This window comes from Pipra filicauda, unplaced genomic scaffold (genome assembly GCF_003945595.2).
Source record: "Pipra filicauda isolate LSUMZ 115617 unplaced genomic scaffold, ASM394559v2 scaffold268_size1050017_pilon, whole genome shotgun sequence".
NCBI classification, from domain to species: domain Eukaryota; kingdom Metazoa; phylum Chordata; class Aves; order Passeriformes; family Pipridae; genus Pipra; species Pipra filicauda.
Genome location: NW_024104385.1, coordinates 610,733 through 631,799, shown reverse-complemented (window position 1 = coordinate 631,799; position 21,067 = coordinate 610,733). Strand labels below are relative to the sequence as shown.

At 42.1% G+C, this 21,067-nt stretch overlaps 1 protein-coding gene across 3 annotated transcripts in view; it reads right to left on the bottom strand.

The window, feature by feature from the left end:
• FGF13 (fibroblast growth factor 13) overlaps nt 1-21,067 on the bottom strand; it is a 313,728-nt gene that overhangs the window by 62,543 nt on the left and 230,118 nt on the right. The gene's annotated exons all lie outside the window — the stretch shown is intronic.

Genomic DNA, 21,067 nt, shown 5'->3' with positions numbered 1-21,067 from the left:
GAGGGGGCTCGGGCCGGGCAGCAGGGGCGCCCCAGCCGCCCCCCGGCCGGACCCGCGGGCCGTGGGTACCTGCTTTGGACGGAGCCGCCTCCTGGGGAGGCGCAGACACCCAAACAGACGTGACTGCGATGAGCAAATAGGTGGCTCCTGGGCTTCGGCAGAGGAGGGAGGATACCTGGCTCAGAGCAGGATGGGGTTCGGGGGGACCAGGCAGGTGGCCTCCATCCACAGCTCTCCCCTGCCTTTGCCTTATCCTTACAGGATGGACCTTCTGATCCACTGATTTATTGGATCTCTTGCCACTCCTTTCCCTCACCTGCTCTCAAGCTCCAGTTTTGTAGCAGACTAGAAAATCTTCAGAGAGAGCAATTTCCTTGTCATTGCCACATTCTCCTTCTTCCCTTTGTCCCCCACGGTGCCTCTGTGTTCCCCGAGGCCAGGCTCTCATGTCAGATGGTTTTATTCACCTCCAGATAAGTGTAAGCCAGATATGGTGGTACCAGGGCAGGGAAAAGCAGCAGTGCCAAGATGCCTGGTCAGAGCCTGGCACTGCACTGTGGTTAATGCTCTGCACAGTGCACACTGAACCCTGCCCACATCCATGCCCCAGGACAGAGGAATCAGAGGTCCTGGAGGTCCCTTTGCAACCCATCTCCTGCTCTTCAGCATGCTTTCAACAGCTGGAGCTAAATCAAAGCCAATTCAGGCTGGAAACAAAACAGAAATCTGCAGCCCTGAAGGCAAACAACTACTGAAAGAATTTATCCCGAGGCTGAGGGGGTTTGCAGCCACTTGCAGGCACTGAGACAGGATGGCATGTCCCTGTGGACTGGTTCCTTGCAGAGCTGAGCTCAGTGGGAACTGCAGTGGCAACAGGTTTTGGTTATCCAAGCCTGAGACCTACATCCTGTTTGCCCTGGGCCAGCTCTCCTGGGGCTACCGAGACAGCATTGATGCAGATGGGTTGGTGTGACAGCACCAGGTTCCTGATGTGCTTTCAAACTCAGCCAGGCTTCTTAGGATACCTGCCCCTTCTTCCTCCTACATGTTCCCTTGGCAAAGGCAGGTCCTCTCTTCCCTCTCTGGGGTCACACACTCTGATCCCAGGCAAGTGCAGCGGAAACCATGCTGCCCAACATCTTCACTTCAGAGAGGTCAGTTCAAAAGAAGTACCTCTTGCTGTACCTCTGCAAAAATTACAGTCCTTCTTTCCACTAGAAACAGCTCACAACAGGTCCAAATCTCTTTCTTCCAACTGGGAATTCCTGCCCCAATAAAACACGTTGTATGTCCTGGTCCTAATAACAGAAATGCCCACACTGCACAAGTTTTAAAACGATGTCTGACTGCAAGTACAATGTTTGCCATCACAGCCTGAGACCTCGACAGCTGACATGGTGTATTGAATTGGGCAGCCCCATACACCTACCCACAATACCTCTTTTCTGCAGGAAGTGTGTGTGAGTACATGTACACCGACGTGTTCATGTATATATACACACCTTTGTTTATGAGACAGTTCATGGCATGCACATATACATATTAAATACTCCTAATTTCTTACTTGAGTTTAACAGTAGGGTAAAAATAGCTGTAATTCACAAGTTCCACCACTATCCTCATCTGCCAGTCCACATAAGACATGTGAAATCCAATTCAGGAGACAGCCAGTTGGATATTATTAGCAATAACTCATCCTACTCAATTCACCGGTAACGTACTATGAATTTTGCCATCTTTCCACTTCCAATACAGTCATGAGTGAGACTTGTTTTTCCTGAGACTCACCAATTACTTCATAAATATTCCCAGTTTGGAAAGCAGCGTTTGATCTTCAGATCAAAGTGAAGCTGCCTTATTGTGATCTGTCCTATAGGTCACATTTCATTTTCACAATGACTAACCAGAACTCAGAATTAGGCTAACCTTGAAAATCCTGGGGAAAAGCAGTATATAAAAGCACTATTTAGGATATCTTTCTGCCAGCATTCCCGCCTGTATGCTTAACATCCATAATGAAAATTCATTTGCACAAATGTTCCTTGACAGATAACTAAAGAGAGGAATAAAAATAGCATATATGCATAATCAGATTTAAGTTTCAAAAAACAGTCCTCCAGTTTTTTTGCATGATCAACCTCTCCAACTATCGGTACTCCTACAAACATGTCTTCATTTACTATAAATGGCACATGAAAATGAAGATCTTGTTGGGAAAACGTTTTTGGTACAGGACAAGTCTTTGGACTACTTCAGTGTTCCAGACATAAAGATCTCAAGGAACAGCTTTATTTTCTTTGAAAAGCAAGAGCTGTTCACTCACCACCGTGCTAAAAAGGTAAAATAAAATAACATTCCAAGTGACTTTTTGAACATAGAAGACAACCCTACTCCTTGAACATACATTCTCTTCCTTTGTTTATGACAATTGTAATGGGGCACATTTAAAGCTAAAGGGTAAATTGCCAGTCCCATTTCAATCAAAAATTAAACACCTCTTAAGAAGTCAGTATGGGGTAGACTTGTACAGTTACTGTCAGAGACAGCGCTGTGATCTCCCTGGAGCTGGGATCTGACCCAGAAGCAATTCCACTGTTTTGAAGTAGACCAAGATCTCATCCACTTTTGATTTACAATTTTTCCTTTTTTGCTTATGATTATTTCCACGATTCTGATCATTAAAACATACTTGAACCTTTAGGAGATGCCTGGATTGGGCAAAAGTAAAGTCTGCAATTTGGTACCCAAATCAGGACTGGCCCTTTGACTAATACATGGTTTTCAACCAACATGGTTTTCAACCAACACAAAGTGTGCTGCCCTTGCTTCCCAACTCCTGCATAGAAAGGCATCAAATCTCTGCCATTGGCCCAAACTGCAAGCAGTGGTGGCTCTTTCACCAAATTAGAGGAAAGTGCAAACGTTGTGGGCTTTGCTCCATCCTCCTTGAACCATTTTGTGCTGTGGCAGCAGACCACTGTTGTTTGCCATGAGTTTGAATCTATCCTGGGTGCAAAATATTTATGTCAGGTCTTATCTACACAGCTGCACAAAACAAACGCTGCACAGAAATCGAGACCAGATGAAAAATCCCAAGCCAGCTCCAGAGCTCAGTGTCGTGAAACAAGCTGCAAGTATTGACAAACCCCAGAGGCTGTGCAGCATGTCCATAGCCCACTGCAGCCTGCGAGCAGAGAGACTCTTTTCCCCCACTGGTGATGCTATTTCGGCACATGAATGTCAGCAGATGTGATCAGGCTGGAGAAGGGAACGGGTGGAGGAGAGACAGCACTTGCCATCTGCCTGTTTAAGTGCACTGGTGATGGGCATGAGCCCAACATGTGACTCACTGAGGGACCCGAGCTCCTCTGTGCCCTGTTAGAAGCATTAATGATTCTCAGGACATGTTGCCATAAAGTAGGGACTTACTTCCAGCACCTTGGGTCAAAATATTCTATCCTCAGACTAAACAGCATGTTCAATTGTTTTCTCTTCCCCTATAAACAAGTAGGAAAAGATTTATAGTAGGTCCTATTTAAACACACAGTTGCTGGGCAAAACAAATGCTGTATGAAAATCAAGGCCAGAAGAAAAATCACAAGCAAGCTCCAAACCTCACTCAGTCCAGCATAAGCTTCAAACCACTCCTCTACAGTTACAAATTTGAAGCTGCTTTGGTGTGACAAAATAAATTCAGCCTGGCATGGGGTGTCAGGAGTCCCTCCCGAGGCTCCTTTGTTCTTGCTGGGGTAGCACACTGCTGCTGTTACAGAACGAGCAGAAAAAAAATGAATCTTAAGGACTCAAACCTATGGACTATTTTCACTGTCTACATTCTCCAAAAGTAGAGAATTATTTTCTGAAAAGTGCCACCAGAACCTCTTGTCTCTCTTTTCAGGATGAGATAAACAAGACTTCTTCCAGTCAGGGATGACACAGCAGCACTGAGGCCCCCAGTGATTTTTTGCTCTTCTAAGTAAACAAAATTACTATTCACCAGGAAGCAGAGCTGTTCAGACCCAAGTCCCGCATCACTTAACTCCTCCGTGAAATATCCCATGGAAATGACTCAGCCTTTCCTCTGCAGCCAGCTCCAGGCTGGACACACGCGCTGCAGAACGCTGAGCGCCTGGGTGCTCTTTGCCTGAGGGATGAGCACGGGCTGCTGGCCAGTTCACTACCCCTGAGAGCCCAGTTTTCCCCTAGATGTGGGTCAAATAAGAGTCAGCTAGAGGTTTATTTCTGAGTGCAAGGTGGAAAAAGGTATTAGTGGAAGAGCTGAGCCTTCAAGCAGCTCCAGACCAAGAGCTCAAATTTGAGGGTATTTTAGTAACAGACCAACTGGCCTACCTTAAAATTAACCTTAATAGTAAAGAATGGCTACGATGACCAGCTGCAAAGTGAAGTATTTTTATGCTGAGAGCATAAGGGTACTTGTAAATAGCAACATGGATGTTCCTATGTGTGTCTGTGCCATGGTACTTTGCAGAAATGCACTGAACAGCCCTGCTCAGAAACATGAAAAAAAATCAAAATAATTTGCTGTGACACCAGTGCACACATGCCACCTGGACTCATTTTGCTTAAAAGCTCACTTCTTCAAGGGATTAATTGGCTGATTGATTTCTGCCTTTTCAGGATACAGAATCATGAATCCCAACACCAGAAGACACACCAGTACAACTTCTGCACAGGACTGGATGTGCCAAAACTGGCCCCCATCCAGCAAAGCAGAGAAACACATCCCTGACTTCAACATGAGTCATCTCACTAGGACTACTAAGATATTTAAAAAATAATTATGCAGCTGATGCATTACAAAAGGTTCTCACATTCTAATCCCATTCTCTTATCTACACAAGTTTGCTCGGACAAGGTCCTCTGACTCTGATAAGAACTTGGGTCTTTTCCTCATGACTTACATGACCTGCTAAATGCTCAGGATGGCCACGACACCACATATCAAGAACACCAGTTTCCTCTCAGATTCTCAGAGAAAACACTAATAGAAAAATCTTGTTTCTTCCCCTTTCTGCCTGTGAATTCCAATTCCTTTACAGCACTGTCTCAGTCAAAACTTGATTTGATCTGACCTGGTAGTGCAGCCATTTTTGGAAAAGGAGGGCATTGTTTGAAGGTAGAAAAATGGAAATATTTTTGCCTAGGTTAATCCATATTCAGTCATCCCAAAATGTCAACCACAAAAGATCGTCTATCTGGTGCATAAAAGATCAGTGCCAATCAGCTGGGAAAGGTCACAGAACAAACAGAAGAGATCAGGTCCCACAGCTCTGTGGGCTCCCAAATTGGGAACATGTTATTCTGGTGTCTTGGGGGGCCCAGTCTGAGGCAGGAACTTGCAGCAGTGACCAACAGACTTCTCTGCCCACCACAAAGCCGTAGCAAACTATACTCCCACATCAGTATGCACAGAAGTATCTGTTCATTCACCTCTCAGCATGATGACTCTTGGAAACATCAATGTAAATGACAGCTTATCATCCCTGAAATATTTACATCTCAGCATGGGACACACAAGAAGTGTGGGCTATATGCCACTGTCAAACTTAACATAAGGCCACTTTACACATGACAAAACACTGTAAATAGCCTTTCACAGAGCCAAGGCAAGTTGCCTAGAAATTGCCACATTACTCAAATAAGATCTTTTCCCACCTTTTTATGGACCTGATGGTTCAACCTTTGTCAACAGCTTGATAAAAACAGACTCACTGGGTCTCCAGTGAGTTGGAGCCTCTGAGAGTTCTCTCTCCCTCCCACTGCATCCAAGCATTTTGACCAGCTTCTGACAGTCATGGTCCCTGCTTTGCTCAGAAGCCAACTTCTGTCCCACTGCTTGACTTGACATAACCACAGAGCCCATTCCCCTGTGATCATGTGATGGATGCCAAGCTTGCTGTTTTCTGTTGCTGTGTTAATGATGTAAAACTCATCTGTTCTCTAATAATGAAACCAAATTACCTGGGCTGGGGTCAGAAGAGCCTGGCAATGGTTTTCTGTTACTTTTACGTGACTGCCAAGATCATGACACCACAATTACACAGACAAATGAGAATGGGAGCAGAGCTGGTCAGAAATGAAAGGGACTTTGAGGAAAAAGTGTCACGTCCTGGATGGAAGCAGAGCTCTGTAGGAACTGGAGTTAGACCCTGTACTGGGTCACTGATGCTTCTGTAAATGTGGAAGTGGAGCCTTGCTCACTCGCTGTCATGGAACTGGTACCAGTTTATCAGAACAAAATGCTGGTCTCAGTTTCTGTAACCAGAAGGAAGGAATATCCTTGAGGATTAGGAAAAGAGCCATGAGCCTGAACTTCCATTCTGTCTCAGTTCACCAAGTAATACACATGGTATGAACGTATACATGACAAGACCTAAGATCAGTGATGCAAAAATTAGGTTTATCTAAGTTCATCTGACCAAATGTCTGGACTGTACAACAAAGAAAGAGCAGAGAAAGGCACCTCCTGGTGGCAATTCATTCCCATACAAAAACTCCACCACTATTTTCACAGCTACATGTACGAAAACACTACCTCTGCTTTACTGAACTACTGCTGAAGGGTGATTCAGACTGTAATCTACGTGATGAATTTTTATGACACATAACATTTACCACCATCAAAACTAAATAATTACTTAATAAAGGTCCATGTAGCTCAGTGTCTTGCTTCTGGCAGTGCTCAGTAATACATGTGAACATAAAACCAGCCCGAGTAGTGGCACAGTCGCACTTCCCACACACACACACCTTCCAGCAACTGGCCTCATGACAACTCCAGGCCTAGCAGGAGCTGCTGCTGGCAAGAGCAGAGTAAAGGTGATGCCTAGAAATCACAAGGGGATTTAGAGATGAAAAATACAATGTATCATAAACAAACTGAAGGGAATTCATTACCATAGGTTGGATGCACTGTTTTTGCAAGCAACAGCAAAAAAAAAAAAGTATTGGCTAGCAAACAGCAATGAGAACCACAAGCCAGCATTTGCTGTATGTGATTTAAATAGGTCTGAAGACTAGAAAAAATGTGTATGCAAATTCCACACAAGCAAATTAGAAGAAATTCAGAGAACTCAATTCAGAGAAGGAAGCTAATAGCAGAACATCTGCTGCCGCTCCCAATATTCGCATTAGATGGCTGGGTACATTTCTGGGAACTCAGACCTCAACAGAAAGCACAGAAAAGTTCTGTTGCTATGCAGAAAAACATTGCTTAGAAATTAGAGAAATAGATATGAAGCTGCCCAAGTTCGGCACGGCTACTCCTCACTTAAGTCCAGCTGAACTGCGATAGGGACACATTTGCTCATACAGAGACTCCATAACTGTCCACCTTGTAGCTACATTTCTTCCTAAAACCACCACAAAATGAATACATTAAGCTGCACAAGTATATACAAAGATAATACTGTGATTTAATTAAATTACCAGTCCATATGTATGGCCTTTGCAACTCCTCAGTCATACAGCTAAATCATGCTGAGCTAAATTCACAAGAGACAGACACCCTATTGAGCAGATGATGATATATCATCAGGATTTCTGTTCTCTCCCTTCAACCCTCATCCCCCTGTTTATCATTCTAATTTTCCACCTCGTCCTCCCAAGATCTTCTTTCCTTGTTTCATTAAAAATTACAACACGCTTCTAATGAGCAGTAGCCACAAAACCCATCAGTATCTCGATGTCCTTATCCTTCAGCTGAGGTCAACTTTATCTTGTTTACAAACAAATAAAGTTATTTTAGCTTTATCTACAACATGTCAAGGCTTAGGAATTTTTGCTGGGAAAGAAAGAACAAGGAGCAGAATTAGATTCTAAGGCACAGAAATAAGCCTGCTGAATTGTAAGAATTTATCCGGGCTGATCTTTCAATGTTATCATTTGAGCCATTCTACTCAGCCCATTCCATGTAAACATAATGAAGGAAGACCTCCCTGCATTTTCTGCTTCCTATATGCGGCAGTTATGAGAGAATAAAGTGTCTTAATTGTAAAAGGGGCACCTGTGTATACAGCTGCTGAGGTGATGTAGCCATATGGAATTAATTCAATTCCACAGCACTCTGCAAGGCCTGCAGGGATGCCCAGGCAGTTCCCCTCATATGATGGGAGCAAGATATGGCTCCCAGAAGTTGCTGGTATCTGTATTTCCTCTGGACTGGAACTGGACATCTCAAACCTCTGCAAATATGGGTTCTACATTCATACAGGCACAAATACAGACCTCTTTTTTCTGCCTTTCTTCTTCCTGACTCACAAATATGAGCAAATCCAGAATGTTTCAACGGCGGACAAAAAACAGGGAATCAGAGTAGACCTGTTAATCCTGGAAGAAACTTTCACCTCCCACAGTACTTTCTTTTTTTTCCCAGCTCTGTAATATATGAAACATCTTACTCAGTAACTATATTTTTAAACCATTATTGCCATAAATTTTAGCCCACTTAAAAAGTTCTGATAGAAAGTCTTTTCAGGAAGCTTTCAGCAAAATATAGAATTTCCTCTACAGGAAGCATGCAGTAAAACATGAATTTGTAAACAGTTACAAACCAAACAAATGGGACAGATTTCCAGCACTGAAAGTACTGGAAACGAATAAAACTACTAAAACCAGAAGCAAGAGGGACACCTACAGTTAGTCTGGGTAACTGCCCCAGCAGGGTCGTCCACTTTGCAGTTTTGTTTCGGTCACTGGTGATATTTAATCACAACAAACGTCCGCGGTGCCTCTGGCTGTAATTAACAACAGGTTTGAAAGGGCAGGGTTGAGGCGACCAAGGAAAGCCGCTGGGATCTTGCACTGAACGCGTTCGTGTTTACTCGGCACTCGGTGCCGTCCCCCTCGCTCCCGGCCGTGCCCGCCGCGGGTGAGCGGCCGTGGGAGTCGGCTCCGGGAACCATGGAATGGGACAGGTTGGAAGGGAACACAGTGGATCATCTGGTCCAACCTCCCTGCTGAAGCAGGGTCATCCTAAGGCACGTTGTACAGGATTAAGAGCCCAGACGGGTCTTAATAGCGCCGGTGGAGAGAACCTGCCGCTGTCCGCGGTGCTGAACCGCGCCGGGGCCGCTCCTCCTCGCCCAGCCCGGCTCCACCGCCCCGCACACCTTCCAGCTCCGCGGCTCTTTACAGCAAGGTTACAATCAAACATCAAGGTTCGTAATCAACCGTACATTGCGGCTACGCAACATACTCCCCAAAATCTAAACTACAGCAAACTCTTTTGCCTGTTTCAGGCTCATCTTTACCGCCATTGTGCTATAAAACTTTGCGCTTTTGCAGAAGAGAAAGGCAGATCTGGATCATATATGAAGTGATTATATTCTGTAAATGCCAAAACCATTGCAGACTGCTTAATTCACATTGTACACTTTACTATATTTAGAGTTACTATATTAACTTAGAAGAGAAAAAGAAACATGGATGCCGCGGGCATTGTCCTAGAAGTTGATTATTAATGTTGTTATTTCTAATACAGAATGATATATGGCCCAGACAGTTATTATCAAACTCTCACAGTTAATATCTAATGCTCTGTACACGCTGCCTATCAGATTATTTTTTGATATTGGGTTATTTTCCAAGAGATTTGCTTTTCTCTTCTAGCCGTAGGGCGTTGGTTCTTACAGTAATCTGATCATTTCACGTACCACATGCAGAGAACACACTTTTTCATTATTAAAGAAAACTAAATTACACCATCATAAGCCTTTAGCTAAAATATTTGCAAAAGAATAGAGAAATTAAGATGGTTTTGTATTAAAAATGTTTTCAAGTTATTAACACCATAACAAGATTGCCTTCAGTTACGGTTAGGCACAGTACACTGACGAAAGGCAATTAGGAAAGAACTGGAATTAGTAGGTGTTTTCTCTAAATCAAGGCTTATACCTGACAAAAAGCTTGTGTACAAAATTAACTAAATATGTGGCACAGATGCTTAAAAGGCCATAAAATCAACCTGTTTGACATTTGAAATACATATTCAATCAGGACAAATTTGCCAGTTCAGCAGCATATTACAGTCCCAATCAGTAGGAATTAACAATAACCTGCCTTATCCTTCTTAAATAACACTTTTTTAGAGTTACCAGAGAAATTCCATGAAGTCAAAGAACAACCACATTCTTAATATTAAGAAATATTAAACTCTAATTTCTTTATATAGTTTATAATCTCTACAGAGGATTAGTTGCCAGGAAATACCTTCTAATTTTTTCCTGTTAAAAAATATTGCCTAAATACATCTTACCTGAATAAGACTTTCTTATTCCCAAAGCCATGCTGCCTTACAAGCTGCTCCTACCCAGGCAATTGCAGTCTACATTTGAAGCAGACACACAGGGAGTAGATCAGAGAAAGTTTAAGGCATATTTAAAGTATTCTCTAAGGTACTGGCCAGAAACATCAAACCCATACTCGCGGTATAGAGAGATCATTAATGGGCATTAGTGACAGACCATTATGACTTTCAGAGATCATTAAAGATTCATAATGTAGCTGCATTGTTCTGGCAACATCTAACCATTTCTTGGACATAAATGTACATTTTTCCTACATGATTTACTTAAACTTATTATTTTTGAGTGTCAAATTTTATTTTCTGCCTCCTAGAATTACAAAGAATGGCTGTAACAGGATCCTGTAGCGCATTACACCAGCCATAGGAGCCTGGTGCTTGGTTTATTTGATGGCCTTTATTGTAAGGCATTTTGCAATAGGAACAGCTCAACAACATCACAAGGTAGAATATGTATTATACTTACTTTCTACTTTAAATAAGCTGCATTATCGATGTATCACAAATGTTGCAAGTACAAAAAAGCACTTAAAAGAATTAAATCTGCTAACAATTCTGAAGTAATTACATTTTGAAATTGTTAAGCTTTACCTCTGCCTTTCAGAAAAGTTCATAATTTGATATTTGGATATAGTGAAAAATATTGCAGATATTCTAGTTTGGGTCAACCAAGCCAGCTACTCCTAATGCAGTTTTGACAAGCGAAGAAAACTCTGAGGTTTGGTTTTAAAGATGTACAGTACTACAAACACTGTGGTCCAAAACGTGGCCACAGTTATACTTCAATTGTGTTAATCAAGGGCTGGATTCAAATTTTCTCTTGCTGAACCTGACTGAGACCTTATTTAACTTATCTTTCCTCAGCAAAGCAAGTTAAGCCTGCGCTCACATATTACGTAAATAATGCAATTTAGGCAATTTAGAAGCAGAGTCAGATTTCAAAGTCAAATACTGTCTTAAGTGTGATTTTCTCATTGTGGAATCATATAATTACAAGCAGTAGAGAAGAGCTATTTAAAAAAGCTCTGACTCTTCACCAGGGGTTACCACTCCCTCCAAGACATGTTTACAAGTCACATGTGCATGAGCTTGGTTTATTTTGTGGTGGAATTTGCTCATCCGCAATGAGCAAATACCAGTTTGTCTACTGGGAGGAAAATCACCAAACTCTAGCTCAGGAGCAGTACCTTCTCAATTCCTCTAACTCAATCACTTGCAAATGCATGAGATTTGCTAAGGATCAGACCCTTAAAGTCATAGACAAGCAAACACCTTCCAGATGCTGGGCTTCAGCTATTAAAATGAAGTTTGGCAACTGAAGTCTCCAAAGCATTTTAACATATCTTAGCATTTATGTTGTGCTGAATCTAGACCTGAAAGGTGAAGCTCACCAATTTACTACTAATAAACAATTTTCAAAAAATAATAGTTCAGTGCCTACTAATACACATTACTGGTTATGTATTTGGAGTTCACAACAACAACTATGCAGAAACATATCACGCCATGAATTTCACAATTTTCAAGTAGTCGCTGTTTGTTATGCCATGATTGCTTATAATCAAGTTGTGAATATTGGTTATATCCAAATACACCGTACAACTAAAAACAGCCTTAATTACTGTTGTCAGAAATGAATGGTACCACACCAGGAAAACTGCAATGGGCCAAAAAAATGAAGTTGATTCTTAGATCTCTCGACTGGGAAATGGCACCATTTTCAGGAAAATAAGTCAAAAAGCCATGTGGAAGAACGTCCGCAAGTCCCTTTCTAATTGCCTGCTGAGTTCTATTGATTTCAGACAACTGACCTTGAGATGATAGGTTTTATGTCACCCATGTCAATTACTGAGAGGCAGTGAAAAGCCCAAAGTGGCTTCTGTCTTGCAATATAAACAAGGTTAATCTGCTTGTAAATGTAGTTCTTCTCTCACAAGCAACAGTAGATTCCCAAAGCCTACATCAATTTGTAAAAAAAAAAACTTCCTAAAGTTTACATGGATCTTATTATAATGTCATTATTCTGTACTCTCCAGCTACCTCAAGAATGGTTTAAGCAGTTTAGAATCATTCTTAAGGTTTTACTATAAAATTGGAGTTGTATATTGACAAAATCAACCTTGTTCAGCTAACCTTTATCACCATCTAGTTATTCATTGCATATTAGCTCAGTTTGTTGTTTTTACTAAGAAATGGAAAATACAGCTCATGTCTAATCTCCACTTGGCTCTGATCCCTTTATGCCTATTATGTGCCCTCAACACCTGACTGGAACCACCTGGTACGAAGGAACACAGCTCCTCCGAGATCCCTGCATTTAGACCAGCTAAGACCTTACCTCTGCTAGAGTATCAGTTATCTCTGTGGGGTGTGGCTGTTTAAAAAACAACTTTATAGTGCAGCAAAAGGACTACAAGTAGAGTTTGCAATAAAACAGCCATTTTTTATTCTTCTCCTTATGTATCAATACAAATCAAGCTGCTGTTTGCCATTGGAGGACTCACTGGAGAACTGGAGGTTGCCACATTATAAAAACTGCAGATGACTGATGTGTTGTGCTGGTTTTGGCTGGGTTAATTTTCTTCATGGTAGCTGGTATGGGGTTGCGTTTTGGATTTGCGCTGGAAGTGGTGTGGATAACGCAGGGATGTTTTTGTTATCACTGAGCAGAGCTTACACAGAGTTCAGGCCTTTTCTGCTTCCTCACCCCATCCCACCAGTGAGTGGGTTGGGGGTGCAGAACTGGGAGGGGACATAGCCAGGACAGCTGACCTAAACCGACCCAATGGATATTCCAGACCATATGGCTCAGCATACAAACATGAGGGGAGAAGAAGGAAGGGGTGGACATTTGAAGAGATGGCATTTGTCTTCCCAAGTAATCTCTACATGTGATGGAGTCCCAGCCAAAACCAGCACATGAGTGGACAACCAGGATGAAGGGAAAAAATCCCCCCAGTTTGGAAAGGGCATTTACATTTCTAACCATCTAAAGAAAAAAGCTCAAATTAGCCCTCAAAAAAGAGTCCCTTTAAGGCACGATTTGATCGGTTTATCCACCGTATTATATGCCACACCTATTCTCTTTACAAGTGACCAGAACAGACAATTTGGCAGGTTCCAGTAGGATTTGTGGCCTCATGTTACCTTACTGGCTGGTTTGGGAATAGTGCAGCAAGGACGGTATCAAGAACTCGCCTCCCAGAAAACAAAGCCACACTACCAGCACAGTCCTTTACCTTCTGTGCATGTTCTCCACAACAGACAAACTTTCTCTCTTTTGCATCTAAGCAATAATGCAGGCTGAAGTAAGGGCTCAAGCACTGCCAAAGAAGCTAGCATAGGCATTCCTACTTTATAGAACCCTACTTTGCAGTTTTGAACTTACCTTGTCCAGAAAAAAAACAACGATCAGGCTTGACCTTATTCCCTGGAATCCAGCAAACAAAATCCCCATCTAGCTTGTCTGGCAGGATGAGGCCAATCACTCAGGCTCCACTTCTGCTGCTGCTGTTATGACCAAAGAATCTCAAATGCAAAATATGGCTGAGCAAGCACAGCATTGCTGTCTCAGCAGTTCTGGAGCAACATCATGCAACATTGAACAGCAGCTACAACAGAAACTTGCCAGGGAAATACAGATGATGACTATAAGAAGGCTCCTGCCTCCTTGCAGATGGGGGTGATAAGGAGAAGAGAGTACTCTGAACTCCTGCCCAGCCAGAACAATACCCATTTGGGGTTCTTGAGGCTGTTGCTCTGCATAGACTATTGTCTTATTAGTGATCATTATATTTTCATAGTTCCATTCAGCTGTATATATTTTACCTCCAAAGCAAAGTGACTCAATTAATCTAATTTTATAATTTTACATGTGTTTCGGATTAGTAAAAATATCATATATTTGTATGGGAATTCTTTTTTACCTCTCTTTTTGACCTGATTGCACTACCCTGTCATGCAATTCAAACTAACGAAGAAACCGGTTAAACAGTGAAACTTTAATATTTTGATTCAGGGAATGTTTCAGTTTCTACTTTCCAACGGGAAGCTGTGCAAATTCAGTGCAGCAGTTTCGTTCCTTGGCTTCATCTGCCACCTGGTGGTACAATCCCAGGGAGCAAAAAGCAGCATTTTTATCGAAGGACACAGCATGTTCCAGCATGCACTAGGAGTTAAGTGCTGATTGTAAGGGTGCAAGAAACAATGAGCAGACCTGCAGTTGCAAACATCTGAGCAGTTCAAGTCTACACACAAGGTATCATGTTTTAAAAGTGTCCTGCAACTAAACCGATGTTTTAACAGAAAGGGCAAGCTTTAAATTCAGATTTTTCAGCTTATGAAACTAAGCACCTGCAAACTCGCAAGTGCCAGAAATTGTCCCAACAATTTATAAAATTTTTGACAAGTTCTCGAGCCCAACAGAAGCTCAAATTCAAAATCAGGATTTGCAGTCAGACACAGGATTGAAAACAGAAGAGTGTGAGAGATGCTTTGATACCTGCCTGCAAATAGCTGGAAATGTCCTACTGTTATGCCATAAGAATAAAGCAGGAAAGACAGAATCAGAACAAGCTTAAACTTCTGAAACTATTGCACTCTTTGGAATATGATGGTTATTTCATATTCTATTCAGAACATTTTAGCAAAGTTGCAAAACAAAGTATGCCAAAAGTAACTTCTATGTTCTCATTCTGAAGTCAGCAGCCCTTGTTTGTGCTGTCCCACAGGACAGGATGACACTGGAGCTGCCCTGCCAGGGCGACCTTTTATCTGTGTTGTGTCACTTTGCAGCTGAGAGTGGGAAAGTTAATATTTATTAGCAGGAACTGGCTCTTTGGTGGAAACCTAAAGGGCAAGTCTACTTGTCTGTGCAGGGATACTCAGCCTACCTTGGGTCTAGCAGCATTACTCCTATAAGCAGACAGAATGCTTTGTCAAGCATTCCCAAGACACTCAAGGAAGCACTGAAACACCCGAGGACAGGCATCTTGAATCATTTCCACCTCTGATATATGGGGGAAATGAGGCAGATCTACATTGGGCTACTGGTCCATGCCACCTTACAGCTGTGCCACTGCACAGGGAGGCAGTGGAAGACCAAAATTTGCAGAGGTTTTGGCAGGATGACTGTGTAGCAGCTCAGAGTAAAGTCCCTGCTCCTTGCTTGGCTCTTACCACACCCTCAAGGAAAAACACAGAGCAAATACTGAAAAAAAAAAAAAAAAAGACCTACAAGTATTCTTATATTCACCTGTGCATTTCCAGGAGCCCTGTGGGATGACATCCTTCTGATACCTGGAAAGCAAATTTCAAGGACACTGCCAAACTTCTAACTCAAACACAGTTTTTACTTAACTTACCAAAGATGGAAAAGGAAACACAGTAAATGTCTAATCCAAGCCTACTCATGAGAGCATAATTCTACCCATATCTAGCACTCCAGGTGCCAGATCAATTCTTAAAGCTAAAAGGACTGTTTTCCCTATTTTCCATTACAGACCAAATCTAAGACCATATCCTTCACTAGTTTGCCTGTTGATGGAAAAGAGCTGGATGTTGCACCTATGTTTGTGATGGGATTTGCAAAAACACTTAAGAGAATTGGGAGCATAAAAGCCATTACATTTCCCTGACATGCATTTATTGAGCCCCCTGAAGTGCTTTTGAAAACCCCCACTGAAAATCACGTTGAGACAACGGCAAGGAAACACTGGGCAGACATCAGGGATGAGGGGATCAGCAGAGACTCCAACTCCATCCCCCTGGGATGAGGCTCCAGCAGCCCAGATGAATTGAGTCTGGAGGTGACCACCTCCCTACCTGAGCAAATCCAAAAGACCCTGGTCCAGGTCAGACTCAGGCATGGAGTATGCAAAGCCCTGTCCTGGCCAAGTGGCAGGCGGCCCAACCACAGTGGCTGCAGCGTTCAGGATCAAGCAGATGGTTTGGAAATGACAGTGCCTCCTGCCAAGTCCAACCCCTTCCGACTCCTCTGTTTCTGCATTACCCATGCCATTTGCAAACACTCTGTGCAAACACAGCTCACAAGGAAAGCTCTTCTCTCAGCAGCCTGCAAGCATTTACAGCCAAAATCAATACACACACCAGTGCTCCTAAAACTAATTTCATTTATTATAATTAAATAAATTAGCTCTAATAAAATAATGATTTCTCTATTTACCAGGGGAAAGTAATGGGTTGAAAGTAATTTAATTTGACACAATTTTGGGGTTGGGTCTAATCTCTCAGATTTTATTCTTAATTTCTCCTGATATTTTAAAACACGGCAAATTATTGTTATTTTTCTGCGATAACACATGAAAATAAACAGTTGAAAACACTGATCTAAGCCCTCAGCAGAAAAGGATGAGAAGACATCCCTAAATGTGAGTCAGATGAAGAAATGTCCTGGACTGTTATGCTTCTCATGGGGAGTTGAGCACACAGGAAAAAGTTTGTTAGTAAAAGATGCTTAGTGTGTTTACCAGAACTAGAAGAATAAACCTTTAGCAGGCAAAGCTCTAACCACTTATTTTGCAGACATCATTTTAGCCTACTTTCCTCATTAGGGAAAAAAACCCCACGATTCAAGCACTCAAAAAAATCTCAGTAAAGCATTTGCCACTAGAGGAGGCTATTCCATAATTTTTTTTCCAGTGACACAGCTGCACCAGGGAAATTTCAGTGGAGTTTCTGCAAAATCACCAATACTGTTTTCTAGCTAGTCCTATTATGAACTCCTGTGAAATCAGCAAATTTCTCAATAGCTGTATTTGTACTTACTATTGAGCCAAAAATAAAAATAAATCCACAAAACCCACAGAGTTCATAACCTAGGTAATTTCTGTCCATTTTAATATGATGGTGCTTTAGAAGCTCTACAGACAGTGAAAGGGAAGATGTTGGTGAACAGATCAGGGGCTTTCATGGACTCTGGTGATCTGTAAATATAACAATCCCTGGCAGAGAAACTTCAGCTGGATGAATTATCAACGAGGCCCTATCATCACCAAGTGCATCAGTTTTCTTCACTATTTCCTATCGTTTTTTTAAAGTCTTTTGAGCACCTGAACTTCATCCTCAGACCATCAGACTCTGAGGGAATGAATCCTAAATTTTGTTACCTGCATAACTGTGTAGTCTTGCCTTTTGCTCCAGATCTGAATAGAATCAAATTTAAAAACATCCCAACTTTCTACGAAACAGATTTGCCCTTTCCAGTCTGGTCTAGGTATAAACAGATATTAAGGGAAATGGGCCATGTAATTCTATTGGACAAATATTGAGCTCATAAAACATCTCTGGCTGATGGTCCCAGAAATAGATGCCCTTTCTCCATCCACAGAACAAGCATATCCCAGAGGAGATCAGCACAGCGATGGCAGAAAGGTTTGTCCAACAACCCCATTTTTTGATGTATCTATTATAGGCTGCTGTATCCTGTGGTACAATCTTTAGAGACTCCTTCTTGTCTGCTCTTTAAGTTGAGCAATTAGAGGCTTGAGGGACTTGTTTTCTTAGGCCACAATGCCCTATATTCAGGCAAAGCTCATGGTCAGAGAGAGTGAAAACTGAAAGTTTCATCCATGCTTCCAGAACCCACTGGCTACTCAGTGGAACCTTCTGTGCTGTTCCTCTGGCTTCCAACTTATAAACTCCAAATCTCACTCTGCATTATTAAACATTCCCACTTCCATTTCCTGTGCAAATAAGCACCTGAAAAAAAAAGTAATTTAATTTAATTACAATTTTTTAATTAAGGAACTGTGTAGCTAAATTCACAGATTATAGTGGTGAGAGCTCTAACTCCACATCTCAGCATTAGAGGGAGTCCTACTCCCATTTAATTCTCTTTGCAAAGCCAAGGAGAAAAGTTGGAATCACAGTTTTAGTGAACAGCATCCCAGCATTCAGTCAGCAGCACTACAAAAAGGAAGAAAAAAACCCAAGAACATATTTCACGCTCTGCAGTGGACCCACAGCACACAGCAGCATAAAAATCTGGTCCCTCTTCTCATATCAAGCATTAGCATTCCTGCTCTAAGTAACCCTACTCTGAGCTGCAGCACTTGAAAGAAGATTCACGTAGATACTCAGGTTCAGTGACCTTGGAGATCCAAAAGCTTTTACATCAATGGGCTTGGAGAAATCCATCAGACCCGGGCAGAGGATAAGAGTCATCCATGCGTGCTTCTTGGATATTATGGTAATGGTTGACACACACAGACACCCACGGATAAATGGGCAGATGACTCCAATGACATCATGTTCTTCAGTGCTACAGTAACAGGGGCAAGAAAGTAGACAGGCAGGCAGGAGACAATCCAGTCACACCTGATCTGTGCACTGTGGCTTGAGACATGTCACCTTGTTCAATACAGTGGTGCACCTGGACAGCTGCTGAAGGTGTGAACAGATTCAACCAAGGGGTGTCTTTGGTCAGCAGCACATAATTTATCAGGTTTGTTACTTTGTTGTCAGTTTTAACACTTTCACAGAGAAGAGGATTTATCCCTTTACCCAGCTATTATTAACACCCAGAAAGGTGTTCATTCATATGACATTTTGAAATTTTCTCTGTACCTAGAAGCAAGCAGTGGATGGGGTAAATGTTAACTGACTATTGATGGCAGGTAAGTACTATCAGATATGCCCACTGGATTGCTAAACTAGTTTTTCTACAGCTTCTTATGCTGACTTTCATGTCAATCACCTTTCTTGGAATAAAAGGTCCATCCCCTTCAGATGATGTCTAATAGAGCAGGGTACTCAAGCATTTTTTGGAGCCAGACTCTGGTTTTCAGTTTGCCCACAGTGGTAATTCCTTCCCTGTATGTTCCGATTTGACATGGCTTGGACACGACCCCTCTGGTGTGGCCATCAGGGTTTAATTTTTGGGAGAAACATTCAAACAGAGCAATGCTGCTGATCTGCCTCTTCACACAACTCTAGACCTAGCCCAGGAGGAAACCACCTCCACTGGAGTTCACCCTCATGACCCTTCAAGTGACCCTGACTAGTGCCACCACAGGTACCAAATGGCTTCCTGGTGCATAAAATATGAAGCTTCTCCTCCATCGACTAGTATTCTATGAAAGAGTTAAGGGATATATCTGATTCCAAAGAATTCTTCCTGTTTTGAGCACTGGATGTCTTTGAAGTGGGTGGAAGCTGACTCTGCACTGCCAAGTAGCTTGAGCCAGGCTAAACACCGTAGCTGACAGGAAATGGAGAAAGAGGCCCCATATTCGGCCCTTGTTCAGCACTCGACCTCTCGTGTTCCAGACAGCGCTGTCATATGGAATTTACCCAGGAATTTGCTGCCTTCCAAGGTCTGAGAGTTTATTCTATTAACTCAAATTTTAACTTTGCTACATAGAGGGCAGGGGATGGTGTCTGTTCTCTCAATGCTGATGACATACCACTCAGATTGATGGGGGTATGCACTTTCTGCTGTTTTTAGGCTCTTGCAAACTCAAAGATGGGATAAACAACACTACCCACACTGGATAAAATAAAGTAACACTGAACAGAACAGGTCATATGAGGAAATTGTGTGGGCTGCTCATTTTTATAATCTATTTCCTTAATTTAAAATACACAACAGCATATTCTGTGCATCAGTGCATCTGTCACTCACGAAGGTGACGACTTGAACATACGACTGGTGTACAGTAATAATAACTTCTTTTTTTGAAATCCAGCTGAAGGAGTCAATGAGGAATTTGATTACCTACTTAAAAGTGTGGCTAAATGCCACAAGAGATGGGTTATTTTACCCCATTGTGAGGAAAGAATCCAGGCATTGATGATACTCTGTCTAGTTCTTTTTTACCCAGGAATATCTATATATATTTGACTAAATACACAGCACTGACAAGTTTTCCCAACTCTTTTCAACTTTAAGTCAGAGAACTGGTGAGAATGAAGATGAAAGACAGATTACTATTTAGCTCTTGTTATGTCAAGCTTAACAGTCTTCTAACAAATGAATGTCGAGAAAATGCATATTACTAACTTTTTAAGCAGAAGGTTGTGCCTACAAGAAAGTCAGGAACTTTCGTTTAACTCAACAGAGGAAGAAATACTCTGGAATAGAGGAGGAAGAGCCAGTTCACTCTGGACTACCCAGGGTGGCCAGATGAGGCTGTGTGAGCTGCACAGATCTCCAATGCCACACACTGCAGGGACCGGGGCACCCATGGCCCTCTGCACCCCACTTCAGCAGCTGTGGGGTGACTCTGCAGCACTGCACCAGGATGATCTCTATACCAATGCTGCTCCAAGAAGACAAAATATCTATTTTCCTACCTCTGCTGCTGCTTAGATGGTATTTTAAGAACCAGGCTACACTTATTCAATATAATTTGGGAGACGAGATTAAAACCACATTCTTTTTTGTGCTCCACTCCATGTTTTGCTGGGCTTTTCCAATCAATCTATGAAGCATCCAGTGTTTGTTTTTATCTCTGGCTGCAATTAAACCTACAGGAAACATGTGATAAATGTAACCTTCCCACAGGGATTATTACTCTGCAAGCCACTGACTAACCACCAGATAAAACACCTAAATGACATCAGCATCAATTTTTCACAGAGCAAGACTAAGATGAACGTCTCACAATAATAATGTTAATTACACTGGGTGGATAAAATGAGAAGAAAAACGCCCAGAGAATTCAATGAGGGATGCTAAGATCTGTAATGCTTAAATAACCAAATGCAATTAAAAGAGTCACT